At 44.5% G+C, this 17,771-nt stretch overlaps 1 protein-coding gene across 2 annotated transcripts in view; it reads right to left on the reverse strand.

Moving 5' to 3' along the window:
- The window catches only part of Zbtb38 (zinc finger and BTB domain containing 38), a 118,201-nt gene that overhangs the window by 52,931 nt on the left and 47,499 nt on the right, over window positions 1-17,771 (reverse strand). The window contains exons 2-3 of one of the 2 annotated variants that reach the window (XM_029542967.1): window positions 17,134-17,321; window positions 16,065-16,142 (exon numbers count right to left, since the gene is read on the reverse strand). The gene's annotated coding sequence lies outside the window, so the exon portion shown is untranslated. Of the gene's footprint in view, window positions 1-16,064; window positions 16,143-17,133; window positions 17,577-17,771 lie in introns of those variants that run through there. The other variant, XM_021207070.2, reaches the window with a different exon arrangement.

Genomic DNA, 17,771 nt, shown 5'->3' on the forward strand with positions numbered 1-17,771 from the left:
TCTCCCTCTCTCTTTCCCTCTCCCTCTCCCCCCTCTCTGTTTAAAGAAACCAAAATTAAAGAATTCTCAAAAATATCATTACAGGGTTCCTTTAAGATGAGTAAAAAGTTGAAGGAAACACCATGGCATTTGACATACAATGCTGGTTGAGATAGTCCCATGAATGACATCTGAAAGCTGGACATTCACATTACACATTCACAATATATTATTAAGGTACAGAATCAGTGGTGACTACATTGAGCCATGTGAGTGCCTCCTTGGTCTGGGATAATAAATGACAGTGACAGCGGCGGTGATCCATTCCAGGTTCCCTGGAGACCAGTGAATGAGCACTGTCCATTCCTTTATAGCAGCAGTTTCCAACCTTCCTAAATGCCATGTGTGACCCTTTAATACACCCCTCCTGTTGTGGTGACCCCCAACCATAAAATTAGTTTTGTTGCTACTTCACAACTGTAATTTTGTTGTTACTGTTATGAATCATAATGTAAATATCTGATGTGCAAAGGATCCTTTGACCCCCCCAAAGGGGCCATGACCCACAGGTTGAGGACCACTGCTTTAGAAAGAAGGATGGAGGCTGGGGTTGGGCCCCATACTTGTACTTCTTATAAGAAGGTGCCTGGTCTAAGGGTTTCTATACCTCTGTAGAGCACCCTTGTTCACTCTTTGTCAAAATGAACAAAAAGACAGATATTGGATGTTATTTTGTGATGTTCCCCAAACAGTGAGCAAACATAATATATTTACCAAACCTGCATGGTTTAAACAAACATGAATTCTGGCTGTAAATATTCTAAGGAATGAGTCTGGGTAGATGCTGTCACTTAATAAATCTTGTTTTGTACTGGAGGGGGGGAAAAAAAAGCCATGCTCATGCCTAAATTATTTAAGCTTTATCATGATTACAAGTGGCAAAGATATGCATTCGATTAGGATTTTAAAAAATTGCATGCTCCTCATCCCCAGGGAATATGCACAGATATTAGCTTAAAGGAGAATCCCTTTTCCACAGTGAAAACTATAGGCTCTGACAAGTCAAACACACGGTTCCCAAAATAATTCAGCAAGGACAAGCTGGAGACCAGAGCAAGGCTTCAAGGACTCTTTCTGTGACTTTCGCTCTTGCTTGCCCATGGCCTCTGTGCTCTGCAGGCGGAGCTAATTTTATTTCCAGGCCTGTGGGTTAAAGTTAAATTGCATGGCTTATGCAAAGTACATAATTCAAGTCTGAACAGAGCTCAACTCTTCTCATTTAAAAAAAAACATCAAGTCAGGGCACTGAGTCCCAGAGGAATCCTCGGTTTATAAACATTTGAATTGGATTCTATGTTTCTTGATGCTTTAAACATTGCAGCTGGCTTCATTTTATACCTAATCAAATACAAGCAGGTGAACTCATGGTCAGGTTAGCTAGTCAACTGAATTTTAAAAATAAATGTTCACTATGTTTAATATTTTTGTTTAAATTTTGAAAATTTAAATTTTGAAAATTTAAACAAAAGGCAGAAAAATTTTTATAAGGTTGATGAAATCTAGGCCTGGAAACAATATGGTAGTTATCTTTCTTCCTTTCCTTCTTTAATTATTAATTAAATAATAATTAATAATGGCTGGTCAGGAACTCACTATGTAAGTGAGTCTAGCATCAAACTCACAGACACCTGTCTGCCCCTGCCTCCTGAATGCTGGAATTAAAGGTATGTGCTGCCTCACCCTCAATAAAACGATTATCACTTACTTAAAATAATTTTGGGGAGCTGGAGACATGGCTCAGCAGTTAAGAACAACTGGCATTTCTTTCAGGGGATCTAGGTTTGATTCCCAGCACCCACATGGTGGCTCACAACCATCTGTAACTCCAGTTCCAGGGGATCCAATACCCTCTTCTGAACTCTGTGAACACCAGGCATACTTGTGATATCCAGACGTATATGTAGACAAAACACTCATACACATTTAAAAAAAAAAATCTAAAAAAAAAAAAAATATGGGATAAGTTTTTAGCTGACATTTTTGAGAAAGTCCATCACAGTTCCAATGACTATATCTTGCCCAGAGATCTGGTCAGGAACTTCTGTAGATCAAAGCTGAAAATCATTCTTACTTTGACTATATTAGTAAATGATGCTATGTAACCTTGCTGTGCAAGTTAATTGGTCAATAACGGGTTAAAGCCTGTGATTGGGCAATAGATTGAGGTAGGTGGGTATTCAGTTACCTGACTGGGGGTTACAGGTAGAGAGAGAAGAGGAAGAAGAAAGGACTCAGAGAGTGGAGGAGGCTTCCATGAGAGGAGCTGGACCATGAGCCCATGGCCAGGAGAAACAGCAAGTGACAAGGGACATTATGGTTGGGAAATGAGTTAGAATAGCTCCAAACCTGCCCAATCTAGGCTTAAGGCTTGTGAATAAAATACCTGGATGGGCTAGCAAGACTTTAATTCGAGTTACAAAAAAAAAAAAAAAAGAAAAAAGTCAATGCACCCATCAGGCCGACTTAGTTTCAACTCTAAACAGTATTGTTATCTTGAACAGGAAATCGAGTACATATTACGAGGCCTTTTCCCCAACATGCCGTTTTCCTTTACCTTATTGTTATTGTGTGGAAGTGTAGGTATATGTGTGTTGGGGGGCGGTGTATACATACCCATGTGTACACATGCCAGTGAGGGTAGAATTCAGTCTTGGTGGTAGCTGTTTCTCAGGACGGATGGCCACCATTTTCTTGTTGTTCCATTTTTATTTTGCTTTTCCCTGAGGCCTGGGGCTATCTCCCTAGCCCTTTCCAAATCCTACATGGTTTTTTAGCAGACTTTTGTTTTTTTGTTTTTTTTTTTAACTTTATTGTAATGAACTCACAAATAAAAACACGACATAGCTAGATTCACGCAGCCACTCAAACACTTTTGCAGTCCCAAATGCTATACACCTCGAGGAGAACTTTTACATAGCTACAGCGGCCATTCTGAAGCCAAGGAGCTCCACTTAGAGTTTGCACTTTCTCTCTCAACTGCATTTTAATGCACGTTTCCAGCATAAAAGAACTGTGACGGAGTTGAACGTAGGAAAACATTTAAGTTATTTAAGTCCTCTTTCATGACTTAGGTCATGAACCTAATTTTTGTGTAAGACCTTAAGACATTTTTCTCAACTAAGTGTTTAAATGTATCATTTTAATTAATGAATGTTCAACAGTTGCTCACTCTTCCTTCTCTCTCTCTCTCTCTCTCTCTCTCTCTCTCTCTCTCTCTCTCGTTTTCTATGTAGCTCTGGCTGTCCTAGAGATTGTTATTTAGACCAGAGTGTCCTCAAACTCAGAGACCTGCTTGCTTTTGCCTCCTGGGTGCTAGGGTTCAACTGTTCATTTATTTACTCCTAGCTAAAATCCATTTTGTATGTGATCCTAAAAGAACCCACCCCAGCTTGCTTTCTCAGTTGGGTAGACTAAGAGCTAGATTCCAAGCCTCTGCCTCCTGTATCTGTGGCAGGCTATTTTGATTAATCGTCAGCAGTTTTGTAAGCCAGCGAGATGGCTCTCCAAGGGGCTTTCTTAGCAACCCTCTCCACCCTGCCTAGGGACGGGGAGAGGATGACCTCATTCTGTGTAGTGAGGTGATGAGTGGGAGGGGCGCCTGCGCAGTTGGAGCACTAAGAAGCCTTCAGGTCTTAAACGTCGGCTTTCTACTTCCACCCATTAGCAAGTGGGAAAGACTGATGGTGAGAATCAGCCAGCCAGCCTCAGGGACCACACACTGGTGGGTAGTCCAGGAAACTACTGGAAGAAGGGGAAACTGAGACATGAGGTTTTCAACAACACAAAAAGGGGAGGAAACTGGTGAGATGGGAAGGAGACTGTGCAACCAAGCTAGTCCACCAGACATCCTCAGTTGGAACACCCTCAGCACATGCCACCTTTGCAATGGCCATTGCTATGTCAGCTTTAGCAACTGCATGATCTTTGCTTTCGTTTCCCAGTGCATTTGAAGGGTGGTATTTGGAGAACAATATTTAGATGTCCTTGAGTCTATGTGGGTCACTGGCATTCCCATACCAGGCCCATTTGCCACCGTGATTATCTGCCACTGACCAGACAGACAGACAGACAGGACGATAGGCTAGTCTAAGTTTCTTCTAGAGAGAATGATAATCAGGTAGAAAAAAGAAAGGTGGGACTATAAACAAGATTTCCTGTGGATGGAAAGCATGTACCTCCTGTGAGAGAACCATGCTTCCCTTGGCTCCTATGGAACTATACCATGCACCTCATGTAAGAGGAGCCTCCCTTCCTATATGTACCTCCCCTTGACAATACATGCTCCCAGGCTGAACCTAGGAGTGCCTGGTCTTTTCTTTTGTCAGAAAAATAAATCTGCACCTCAGAATCTCAACTGTGTACCTCACTTCAGCTCAACCAACATACCCCCAGTGACTCCATTTTCCTTGGACAGAACAGAAGCACAGTAAGCATTTGGTATATCGAAGTAGCCAAGTAGCTGTCTTTACCTGGTTCTCTGGGCTTGCATCCTGTGGGATCTTTGTGTCTCTCCAGGTTCCTGGGGCTTTGTCTCATGCAGTGGAATGGCTCAGTAGAGTGTGCTATTGTTTCCTAACTCAAGGATGGAACTCATTCACTAGTTCCCTTATTACTAGGGGCCTCTTCCATTTTAGGGTGAGATATTGTCTAGAACTGGAGAGCTTTGGCCCATGTGTAAAGGGATGGCCCTGGGGGGGTCCCTTCAAAGACCTTTCAAAGGTTTTATCACTCATTCCTCAAAGAAAAACCACGAATTGACTGAGAAGCTGGGAAACCTACCCTTTCTGGGAGAGGAAAGGGGAAATGGAAATGATGGCGGACTGACAGACCACCTCTGTCTCCAGAGGACCTCACCATCTTCACAGGCCCTTGGGGCCAGAGTGTGCTTCAGAGAATTGTAAGGCAGATATACGGTTTAGAAAATGCCATCTGCACTGTCTCAAGTTCAAAGATAGTACTGCACGCCTAGCAACTCTGGCAGCGGTTGAGAAACAACCCTCCTTGCACAGCAAGGCTCTGCTCGTCCTGATTTCATAGACCGGCTCCTTTCAGACGAAATTCCAGACTGTCGCTTGTTTATGAAGCTGCTGCAGATTACACAAAAATGATCAGATGCCAGACGATGAGCGCTTATAATGTGTTTCTCAGTTCCTCTCCAAAGCAAGCACGCTTACATCTTGAAAAGGCTCAACTAAAAATAATTTTAAACAAAATCGTAAGTATAGCTTCAAACGTCCCTAGGTCCAAGTGCCTCTGATACGTGGGTAGTATCAGACGACCAGGCTTAACTGCTATAAGTCAAGCGTTCTAAATTTAGCTCTCTGAAGTCACCTTTCTGCTATTTGGTTTGCAAAGAAACATCTCATGAGTTAGCATGAACCGCTAAAAATAAGCTGCGAGTTTCATTTTCTGTTGTTCAGCATGGCTTCGAAACCAATCGGTACAAACCTGACAAAAATTATCAGCAACCCAAACTGCCTCCGTCCCTGCCCTGATGACCAACTCACCACCAGGCCTGAAAAAGCCCACACTTTTGTCCTTCTCATGGCCTTGAAATGAAACACACACACACACACACACACACACACACACACACACACACACACACACACAAAGACATGGCAGGAAACTAGTTACTGAGGTTAGAAATGAGATGGGGACAGTAGTTTGTATGTGGATGTATCACTTCCGCACAGGATGTCACATACACTTCAGCCCAGCTCGGCCTGAATCTTAAGGGATGCTGGAGACCCTTCTGCAGGGCCAGGGAATAAATAAGCCGTGGGTTCCATGATCACAGGTTCTGAGGTGTTGAGTTCAGAGTCTCCTTTGACCCAAATGCCCACGTTCTTATGCAATTCCATACTGCAGACCCAGGCAACTCACAGCAAGTTCAGTTTCAAAACCGTCTTTTCAGGGCCAAGTCGGGCGAGAAGGTGTTTACCAGCAGTTCCTATGCTTCAAAGGGAAGGCAGCCATCTCGCTGTGGAGCATTCGGCCCTGCTCTTGCCCAGGGAGCAACTCTGTGAGAAGCAGGCTCTCAGCTAAATGAGATTGAAAGGGGGCAAAGAAGGGTTAATCTCCTTCCATTAGGGAGGGGCCCCTTGATGGAGGTGAAGAGAATGATCTGTATGAAGTGCAGACCAGACAAAGCACATTCTGGAAATGGAATCGCAGAGCAAGCCGAGAAGGATGGTTGGCCCGATGTTCACTGGGTGACTATTTCTTAGCTCTTGGGGTCTTTACCTAGCTTTGAAGTTACAACCTCAGTGAGGAGGAAGAGGGTATGTTCACACTGAGTATAGGAATATCTGAGCTGTCATCCCACATAGAGCTGGGATGTCTGGGAGCAGAGGGTGTGGCCACAGCTGCCTGGAGACAGAACAGGCCTAACCAACCCCACATTAGACACTGACTGGCCAACTTAGCAATAGGAGAGTTGCTTCTCTGGGATGGGGAATGGCCTATGTTTCTTTTTTTTTCATTTTGTAAAACCTTTTTAAAAATGTTTATTATTCAAATTTTTTATTATTTGTATGTATGTGCGTGCATGAGCATACGCATATTTGTGTGTGTGTGTGTGTGTGCGCGCGCGCGCGCGCCCACACAGACAGACCCAGACACAGACCCACACACGCACACACATGTCCCAAGAGCTCAGAAGCATGGTAAATCTCTTGGAGCTGAACTTACAGTTGTAAGCTGCCTGATACGGTGCTGGGACTCAGCTTGAGTCCTCTGCAAGAACAATACATTGCCCCTAAGCACTGAGCTATCTCTCCAGACCCTATTTTATTTTAAATTATGCATGTGTGTCTGCATCTGATATGCGTCTGTGGAGGGCAGGGGCACTGGATCTCCTGGAGCTGTAGTTAGATGTGTTTGAGAGCAGCTTGATGCGGGTCCTGGGAAGCAAACTTTAGCTCTCTGGAAGAACAGATGCTCTTACCTGCTAAGGCATCTCTCCAGTCCCGTTTGGAAAACAAAAAATTAAGAAAATTTAAAAGTAACATTTTCTTTCTGTTTTGGGGGCAATGTGTGTGTGTGTGTGGGAGCGGCGTCACAAGAAGTTACATGAAGAGTATCAGAAGTTGACATACACCTGTGACCCCTGCAGAGGAAGGAGAATGGGGAACTGAAGTCTAGCCTGGGCTCAGGTTGAGACCCTGTTGCAAGTCAGGAAATGGGTAGTAAGTGTAGTGCTCTAGTGGGATCTTACGAGGTACACGGCACCCAGTGTCCCCATGCCCTGGTCTCCACCTGCTGACAGTAGCATTTTCTATTTGAGTAATTCCTGTAGATATATAGTGGCCCCCTTTGCTCACCTACGGTAAAATGGAAAGAATAGGCCACTGACTCTGAGTCCAGGGATGGCGTCTATCTGAGTTCTCTGGTTTTTACATGAACTCAGTGTGTTTCGATAGCTCTGTAACATGTTTTCACAGAGAGCATCAACCTGGACACAGATTTGTCCATCAGCACCACTCCCGTGGCCTCCTTTAGAGTCCCATCGCCCCAGTGCTGGCCCCTGGCAGCCTTGGCGCTCACCTCCCTCACTGCCATTTAGTTCCAAGGAAAGTATTCTATACAGTATATAACCCTACAGTATATAACCCTCTAGATAGGCCTTCCTTTACCCTGTATAAAAACCCTTCTGATCCATTCAACTTATAGGCAAGAAAAAGTGTCCTTCCCTCAGATAGTGTTACATACCCTACAGTTGGCTATCCGTTCCCTTGTTGAAGATTATCTGGCTTTTAGATTTTAGGTGTTATGTTCAAAGCCATGGATATTTACACATAGACCATTACGTGAATGCACACTTTCATCTTTCTTGTGTAAGTATCCAGGAGAGGATTTGCTGGGAGGTGTAGAAAGAATGCTTTACTTTGTAAGAATACTATCAACTGTTTCAAAGGATGGCTGCACCATCTTAGATTCCCACCAGCAAGGTACAAGGCATCCAGTTTTCCAACACGCTGGCCTGTACTTGCTGATAGTAGTACTTAGTATTTGAGTAATTCCTATAGGTATATAGCAGCTCCTTTTGCTCACCTACAATAAAATAGAAATAAAGTTGGGGCTCCTGTGATCCTGGGTAGGATGGTCCCTAAAAAAAAATTCTCTGTTCCAGCTTTCCTGGTAACTGTCTATGTGGCCATTTATGCTGCCTGACATTTAGATAGTGGGAAATGACTGGCCTCCTCTGGTTTGCAAAGTAGCTCCTGGCTACAGCAATGGGATGTCCCATTAGGGTCTACTGAACCTCTTTGAGCCAAGCCCCCCTTGGACGAGTGGCACCCACTTCTACAGGGCAAGGAAGGTGATATAAATTCATGGGGAAGGGACAGAGTTTTCTTGGGCTAGACCTTTCCTGCAGCTATGGCTGTAGACTGGGTAGATGCCGCTCTCATAGTGGAAATGAGGCATGGAGTCAACACAGACAGATAGAGTCAGAACACCAGCAGTACCTGGCCATCAGAAGACCTACTGAGTACCTTTTGCTTTTTGCTTATGTGCAATGGGACCACAGTGGGATGCAGAAACCCCATCTAGATGTCACAGAACCCTGATTTCCCTCTCCCACTGGTTAGGTGCAGAAGTATCAGTCTCACCAGTTCCCTAGCCTGCGGACCCAGTCCTTTGAGTGACCAAAAGGTCATGTATCAGAAGACTCGTCCATTGAGAAGGCTTTGAAGGAGCAGGAGACACGGCTTAGTGGTTAAGAGCACTGCTCTTGCAGGGGACCTGGGTTTGGTTCCCAGCACCCACATTGTAGCTCACAATGATTGCTAACTCTAGTAGGATCTGACCTGCTCTTCTGGCTTCTGAGGGCAGCAGGTACATGATGCACATGCATACATGCCAGCAGACACACATACACATAAAATATGAATCTAAAAAATTTTGTTTGTTTGTTTGTTTTGAGACAAGGTCTCACTATATAGCTTTGGTTGTCCTAGAACTCAGTATAAAGACCAGGCTGGCCTTAAACTCAGAGAGATCCACCTGCCTCTGCCTCTGCCTCTGGCTGGGATTAAAGGTATGCACCACTACTCCCAGGGCTAAAAAAAAAAAAAAATTGTTTTGAAGAAAACTTTGCAGGACAACAGGAACGTGAACCTCATATGGAGCAAACACAGCAAGGACATGATTGCTCCAGCCATTCCTGAAACATCGGTCTCCATCAGCCGACCCCCAGACTTGAGGGAGATTATAAACACCATTAGACTCTGGCTGATCTGAGCTTGTATCCGTAACTTTGGACTAGATAGCCAAGAATCAATAGTTACCCATGGGACTGAGGCCAGCCATAAGATGGTAGGATTGGTCATGACAGCAGCTTCTCTGGTGTCTCAGCACGGAGAAGTGCCATCATTGGGTTTCGTCCCTCGCCAGCTGACAGTGTGACCATAGGTAGGCACAGAACTACATCGAGGGTTATGGTATCTGAATGTGAACAGGGGGACTGTGGACAGTGGAACAGTTTGTAAAGGCAGAATTTGAAAGGTAAAGGACAGTGGTGCATGCTTTTAATCCCAGCGCTCTAGAGGCAGAGGCATGCTCTACCTGAGCTCTTTGAGTTCAAGGCCAGCCTGGTCTACAGAGCAAGTTCCAGGAAAGCCAGGGCTACACTGAGAAAATTGGTCTTGAAACACACACACACACACACACACACACACACACACACGGGGGGGGGTGCATATGACAGGATGTGCCCCCTTGACAGCTGAGTTAGAGAATGAGAGGAAGTGGGACTGTCAGATTATCACATGACAGGTGAGTATGGTTTGATGGTTTCTGCAGTGCTGTACTAATGCAACGGACCATTATTTGTCCTCTGAAATGATACAGTTTCCCTGGCTGAGGCAGGGGGCTGCTTCAGGGGTCAGTCTTGTTGTTGGTTCCTTCTGTTTGCTACCAAAAGGTTGGGCATTTTTGGATCTTATGTTTAGTTCCGTTTCTGTTCCTTAGTTTATGGATGATCATAGGAAGTAAATGATTACTATGATCATTTTTACTGTATTGCTATGTTTACTGTATTGCTCTCATATTTATAAAGTTTCCTGGTTCCCTGTCTAATAGTCACCTTAGTGCTGTAACATACCAGCTAAATCAAACACTCAGAAGCCAAAAAGAATCTTAAGTTCATTTCTCATTTGGATGTGTGACTTGGTAGGTTTTCCTCCAGAGTCTATGTGCTGAGGCTTGGCAGTATTGAGGCTGTGAGATCTTTGGGAAGTGAGACTCACGGAAGGTAATTAGGTCATGGGGGCATTGTCCACAGGAGGGATTGCCATAGGTCTTGTGCAGTGGGATTAGTTTCCATGAGAATGGTTGCTGTAAATAAACCTGGCTCCTCTCCTGAATCCCTCTTCTCTGTGTAACAGGTGTTTCCACTGCTGTGACGTCATTTGCCCAGAGGTTCTCACTGGAGCAGAGCAGATGTTTGCACCATGTTCTTGAACCTCCAGAACTATATGCTAAATAAATATCCTTTTTAATGATATTTTTATCTATCGGGTGTTTTGTTATAGCAATACAGAATATGACAATATACTAGCCCAGGGTTTCCTATTTTTTTTCTGTGTAATAAAAACCAATGGAATGAATATGCATCAAACTAGACACATTTGCATTTGTAACATATAAGCAGGTCTCAGGCTCTGACATGTATGTGAATATCAAGGGCTCATTAAAATGTATATTTATGATATCTGAAAGATAGCAGGTGAATTCTAGACATAGTTAGCCAAAGTCTCCATGGAGTAGATAAATCTAAAATGTCTGAGATTGTGATCAGAACTTCTGATATCCCTGGGACCCATGAACGTGCATTTTTGTCTGAGAAGGGGATCAGGTTCTGCCATAGAAACTGATGCCTTTCTGGATCAGAATTTACCAATTGGTAAGTTGTTTTTTTTTTTTTTTTTAAAAAAAAAAAACAGATTATCCAACTTGTGGGAATTTTTCTTAAATTATCCACAAGGTGCCCATCAACACCTACAAGAGTGTTTACATATTTATAACAATGGAGCACCAGAGGCAATCAAAATGGCAATTTTTTTATAAAAAGGGCTAAATGAAAATATGCCTGTACAAAGATAAAACCATGTTTTCAAAGAGTACTTGCTGATCTGCAAAGATGTTTATAATATAACAGTAAGAGGGAGACAAAACCAACAAAAACCCAACAAAACCAACAAAAACCCAACAAACAACAATAGCCAAGACTTAAACAACAAACTACAAAGGGATTTGTCTTATATAGAATGGAAAAAGGAAGAGAAGTGTTGTAATGAAGTTGAAAGTCTAGCCACACACGGTCTAGCTGCAGATGTAGGATGCGATCTATCCTTGGGGCAATCCTAAGCTACTTCTTTTGCAAGGCAACCTTGGGATAGCAGATGCCAAGGAACTTAAGTCAACGAGACAGGCCTTCTCACTGGCTATTTCTTTCCTTCAGTGATTCAGGATGATAGCCTGTGATGAGATTCTGGACAGAAGTGTGACCCCGTGACATCAGCCAGGCTGACTACATTGCTGCATGCTTGGGAAGCACAGCTCAGGGTCAATGCCTCTAGGATGGTCAGTGCTCAGTGTCAATGTGACAGGCTAGCCATCACTTAGCAATCAGGCCTCCAAGTATGCGTGTGAGAAACGGTCATTTAAAAGTCAGCCTCTGAGAATGTCTGTGATGCAATGTGTCTTGATTAGGCTCACCTTTGTGGGGAAGCCCATCTTAATCGTGGGCAGGACCATTCCCTGAGTGGGGACCCTGTACTGTATGAGCTGCAGAAAAGCAGCTGAGTGTTAACATTCATTGCTCTCTGCTTCCTGCTTGGAGATGTGCCCTGTGTGGCTGCTTCAAGCCCTTGTTGCGGTGACTTTCCTACCATATTGGACTCTCCTAGCCAACATAAACCCGTTCTTCCCAAAGTTGTATTTGCCAGAATATTTTATCATAGAAACAAAAAAGTAACTAAGATATTGTCCACGGAGTAGACATGAAACCCCTTCATTCCAGTGTGCTAGGATCCTCAGCAGAATCCCAGGAATCAGCTTTTGGCACAGATAGAACTCACCCGGCTTCTCTCAAAGATTTTACTGAAGGCTTTTGGGCCTCTGGTCTAGTCAGACCTTATCAAGGGGCTTGGAAATAGTCAGACCTCATTGGTTAGGCATGTGGCTAAAGATCACAGAGGAAAGATGATCCAGAGACAATTTTTTTTCTGTTTTTCAAACCAGTGTTACTTCACAGCCGTCTCCAAAGCAGAGACACCAACACTAACCATAAGGGAGACAACTGTTCTCACAGTGTGTTGTTGACTTAGCCTTCACATTCCCGTGTTGCCCAAACCATTCTGCAGGTAGAACCTTGCTCACTCTGTCTCACCATTGCAGTTTAAAAAAAAAAAAAAAAAAAAAAAAAAAAACCAAAAAACAAAACACTACTTTGGAGGAGGGAAAAAACTTTAAAATTCTGGTAAAAGCCAGAGGCTTCTTGAGTTAAAAACAAAACCCCAAACTCTTTTGTGTGGTGTTTTCCAAACTGGTTCTTGACGAGAACTAGGGGATTTCAGTGTGAGAAATGACAAAGCCCAATTACTATGAATTCTTAGCTTTCGTAAATATGACGCGAGCTTGTTGCAAAATCCTCTAAAAGCGGTAACAGGGCACTCATAACTCGGAGTCAGGAAGAAGGGAGTGAATGCTTCCGTGCTTTGCGAACTATAAAGGCCCTGAGGTCAAAATAACCAACTGGGCCAGCTGTTGCCTGTGTGAGACTGCTGTGTTCAACTTGCCAGTTTTCCTCATGGACAAACAAGGTCAGACAAACATCTTCAGGTGACCTAACTCTGCACAGACTGTGGTGTATCCAATGAGGATTACACAACTCACGTATAATTAAAGTGGAAAAATAATAAACTGTGAGATCAAAGTGAAACCAACTTACAAAAGCCCCCTTTCCCGCTGAGATCTATTTTGATGCCATTTTAAAAATGTCAAATACTAAAAATATGAAATGTATGCTTGCACACAGTCCTGCCTTGTTGGTGACATCTCTGGGGTCACCATGCCTGCCATCCTGACAATGTCAGTGGCCATGAGGATCTGTGGCTTTCTTTTAGACACTTTATGTTTACTGTAGTGAAATCCTGATGACTCCTTTTGCCGGTCACACATCTCTCCTTGTCACATAATGTAGCTTGGAATGTCAGAAATCTCTCCTGTGTAATCTGGTATGCTGGGTGCATGGAGTGAATCATGTCAGAAGGCAGCTGAAATTAACAAGCCATGGTTAGTCAGTATTACGGTTGGAATATGAAATGATTCCCCCATGGGCTCCTGGGTTGTACACATGGACCTCAGCTGGTGATAACACTGGGAGGTTCTGGAAACTTTGGCAGACAGAATCTAGCTGGGAAAACGAAGGTCAGCGATGCCATATTGCCACAGCTCTATTTGACTCTGGTCCCTTCCTAAATCTTTTTCATAGATGCCTTTTTGTTTGGCATCTATGGTGAGAATCACCTCCACCACACATTGCTATTGCCAGGATGTGATGTTCTGCTCAGGAGCACAGAGGAAAATAACCATGAAGTGAATCTGCCGGAACCGTGAGCCAAAATCAATGTATCCTCCTCTGGTCATTGTGCCAGGAGGTTTGTCACAGCACAGCCATTCTCCTGAGTGAGTGGACCATGACACCACTCTTCCTGACTGTGGCCTTTGGCTCTATGCTTCCTGAGAATCTGTTAAGCTGAGACTTTTAAAACCTTATTCTCATTCTCAACTCACTCCTTCAGATGGCTGCTCCTAGCGAGCAGCACACCCCTCTGCTCGGCTCATTTGACTCTTGACTCTTTTCCCAGCCCCCAACTCAGCGGACACTTAGTCCTGGACAACCCTGGAAGGTGAACTTTCAGGGGTAGAAACATTTTTTGAAAAACAAAGCAAAACTTGTTATTTGTTCAGTCCACTTCTGAGGTGAAGGGACAAGTAGCAATCTTAGAGGCCATCAAACTGTCCAGTAACAGATCCTCCCACACAAGGGACAATGCTCATTCTTCAGGGTAGGCATATGGAAGCCAGGAATATCAAGGTCAGCGACAAGACTGAATCTGTTTGGACAGGTGTTGACCACAAAACTAGAGAACTATGCACCATGGAATCTAGGCAGAGACTTAACTGGAGCTCTTCCTTGACATTTACCAGCGATATGAGGATTGTACAAAGACCTACAGTGACTAAAAATCTACACAGAGTATAAAAACAAGCTAAGGGTTTCAATATAAATTGTACAGACCGAGCTGTCTTGAATCCAGGCTATGGTGGCTTACTGTTCAAGTAGGGCTCAGACCTTTACTTCTCATTGTTTGGGCAAATGAAACTTTGCCTGAAAAGAAAGAGCTGGAATTATACATCGAGTATAATTTTTTATATTTTGATGCGGGGGTAGCATTAATGTTCCTGCCCAAGTCTTTTAGTCTCTATTAAAATATTTTCCTAATACATTTATTTGAAGGTCTCTTCTTAGAGGACTCCTCTTATTAGTTAAGCATCACAGGGCCTGGGACAGATGGGATCGAACAGTTGCCCAAAGTCCTTAGGACTAGGCAGAACCACAGACTCCAGGGATATTTGATAGATTACTGTAGCTCAGGGTTGTGGGAGCAGAATCCCATTGAGAAATTCAATCCAGTTTGCTTGACACAAGGTACATCAGGAACAAAGCAAGAAAAGGCCTTGAACAAATGAATGGATAAAGGGATGGCGAAGGGGTAGGGGGGGATGCCTTTCCTGCCTCACTGGCCACTGGCAGCAGGGATATGTTTACCTCGTCTTAAGATTAGAATGGACAGAGGCATCTTAGGAAATTTCTCTCATTGTTCTTTGTCCACATGACCAGATAAAACCTATGAGTATCCATTAGGGAATTTGACATATCCCGTAATTTGTTGCTGCTGGTTTGAGATAGGGTCTTGTTTTGTATCCCTATTTGGCCTGGAACTCACTATGTAGACCAGTTGGCCTTGAACTCATGAGCAACCAACCCCTCTGCCTCTGTCTCCTACTAGGGGGCAACTATCTGCCTGGCATTCTAATATTCTTTTAAAGACTTATTTATTTTTATTTTATGTGTATACACTTATTTACCTGGAAGTATTTTCTGCACTATGTGCACATCTGGTGCCCAAGGAAGCCAGAAGATGGTATTAGATCCTTTTGAACCGGAGTTACAAATAGTTGTACGCTGGGAACTGAACCTGGGTCCTCTCCAAGGACCGCAAATGAGGCATTTTGCCAGCCCATCTTCTAACACCCACCCCATCCTAACCCCAACCCCACTCCCACACCGCTCTACTCTACTAGCTTTATATTTGAGTGTTTCCAAGTTTTTACATTCAATGCCAAAGAAAATTACCATTTTCCCAGAAATTCTCCCTGGTTGTCTTTGAAGAGCGGCAGCTCTCTAGTTAGCTATAGTCAGGTGTCTTGGTTTCGGCCAATGAGATGTGAGGAAAGATGATGTGTGCCACTTCCACCCATAAGACCCTCCCACGCATGCGCCTCACGTTCTTCGCTCCTCCTACGGAGCAAAGCAGAGCAAAGATACACCGGTGACTTTTGAAAACCACACGCAGCAGATAGCCAAGCCTCCTTCAAACTTGGATTTTCTTGTTTCGGTTAGTGTTTGCTGAGGATCAAACCAAGGGACTTGGGCACACTGGGCAAGGAATCTCACACTGAACTATACCCCAGCCTTGAATCTGAATGAATGCATGAAAGACAGTTACCCACAACTAACCTGCACTGTCGCCTGACCAAGAAGGAAAACACCATTGTGTTTGAGCCAATCTATATTTGGGGTCTATAATAGCAAAAAGCCTGTCAGGACATTTGTCCTCTTTGACACAACTGTTGTCATTGTGTGCAGAAGTATCTGGGCCCTGTACCACCCTTTTCTTATTATAAAACTTTTTTAAAAAAAAGTAGAATTAGAGATGTATACGACTCACCAAAGTATTTGTCACACAGCAGTTCTTTCAGCCAGAGGAACAGTAGGCCACCATAGCCTCGATTCAAGACAGCTCGGTCTGTAAAATTATATTTAAAAAGTAAACCACAAGATCTACAAACCATGTATTAAAGTGCGATAGTTAATCACACAGGGCGTTTGTTCACAATGAATTTGTGTTTCCCACTAAATGACAAACTTCTGCATTGCCTTAAAGTAGGGTCCATTTTTTATAGTGCCCGAAACCACATTAATGTATGAAGAACAGACATAGTGTGCTGTTCTTCATACATTAATGAAGAACACACAGAAAATAGATGCTCACTCGGGAGGTGACTTGAGAGGCCAGAAGACCAGAGAATCTATCTCTATGCCTGTCTGCTCCGCAGTTCTCATGCATGTGCATAAAATGCTTTTCGCAGAAACTGAAATTTCCTGAGTAGAAACTTCTAGAACATACAAATGACAGGTTATGCCAAGACCTAGGAGGTTATAGACGAAACTAAAACAGACAACCTACGTTTCACCTTCGTGCTTGACGTCCCCGAGGCAGCTTAAGAGGAAACAAAGAACCCTAACCAAGACAGCCCTGAGCCGATGAAGGTGCATCAGCCCGAGGGGTGAACAAGCTCCCACGGCAGACTCGGGACCCTTCCTACCAGGCTTACCATTCCTCCCCCAGGCCCCCAAAGTGTGAACGCACTATTTGGCAGACACAGAGCATATGTTTGCCTAGAATGGGGCTTGCTTTGAAGTCTGATCACCCCATAGAAGATCCGGGAAGCAATCCCATCCAGAGACCCAAACAAACATTTTGGCCTTCTTGAAGCAGGGCTCGGGTTGGGAGAGAAAAGGAGGAGGCTGGTCCCTGGTGTTCCCCCTGAGTAGCTTTTGCTTCTGCACTCTTGTTTGGCTCTGTGGGGGAAGAGGGAGAGCAGGCCCCTCTGAGGCTGTATTTAGAAAGGGTCCCCAAGGCTGTCCCCACACCCACTCTGGGTCTCGGCCTGCCAGGCCCAGCTCTCAGGAGCAAGATGGCGCCCATAGATGGCTAAGGGCGGGCCTTCACTTACTCGGAGGCGCTGGCTCCTTGGAAGCCCACACTCTGCCCACTCCCCGGGCTCAGGAGTCACCACCGCACTAGTCCTCTGGATTCCTCAACTCCTGGTTGAGATCTGCTCCACATAATTTTCTCATGATGTCACTCATTCTGACTGCTTAGATTTGGAAAGTTGATCTATAAGAAAAGGCCTCCTTAAGGCTTAAAAAAAAAAGAAGAAAAAAAAAAGTTAAGATGGGTTGTGGGGAGATGGGGAGAGCGCAGCAGTGAGCTCCCGATTTGCTGCCGCTAGGAGAACCACTCCCTGGCCAGGAACCTGGCTGCAAACCGAGGCCAGTGGCAGGCCGTGGGTGACGTCAGGGCCAGGCCTGAGTCATAGCCAGTGGCCCGGCTGCCCTACCACTCGGAAAGGGACAAAAGGAACCTTTGATGTCCAGAGTCCCTCCTCTCTTGCAGGCTGGCTGCACTGAACAGCAGGCCAGAACATTCCAGCTGTCTCCCCGCCCCACCCGCCTCCCTTCCTCCTTCCGGAACAGTCCCAGACAGATTCAACAAGGCCTCCCTGAAGGGCATCGCCCTCCTGTACAGCCACAGGGTGACCACTCTCTGTAACCGAGAAGCCTGGAAGAACAGGGGTTCCCCCCAGGACCC

This window comes from Mus pahari, chromosome 10 (assembly GCF_900095145.1).
Source record: "Mus pahari chromosome 10, PAHARI_EIJ_v1.1, whole genome shotgun sequence".
Lineage (NCBI taxonomy): Eukaryota > Metazoa > Chordata > Mammalia > Rodentia > Muridae > Mus > Mus pahari.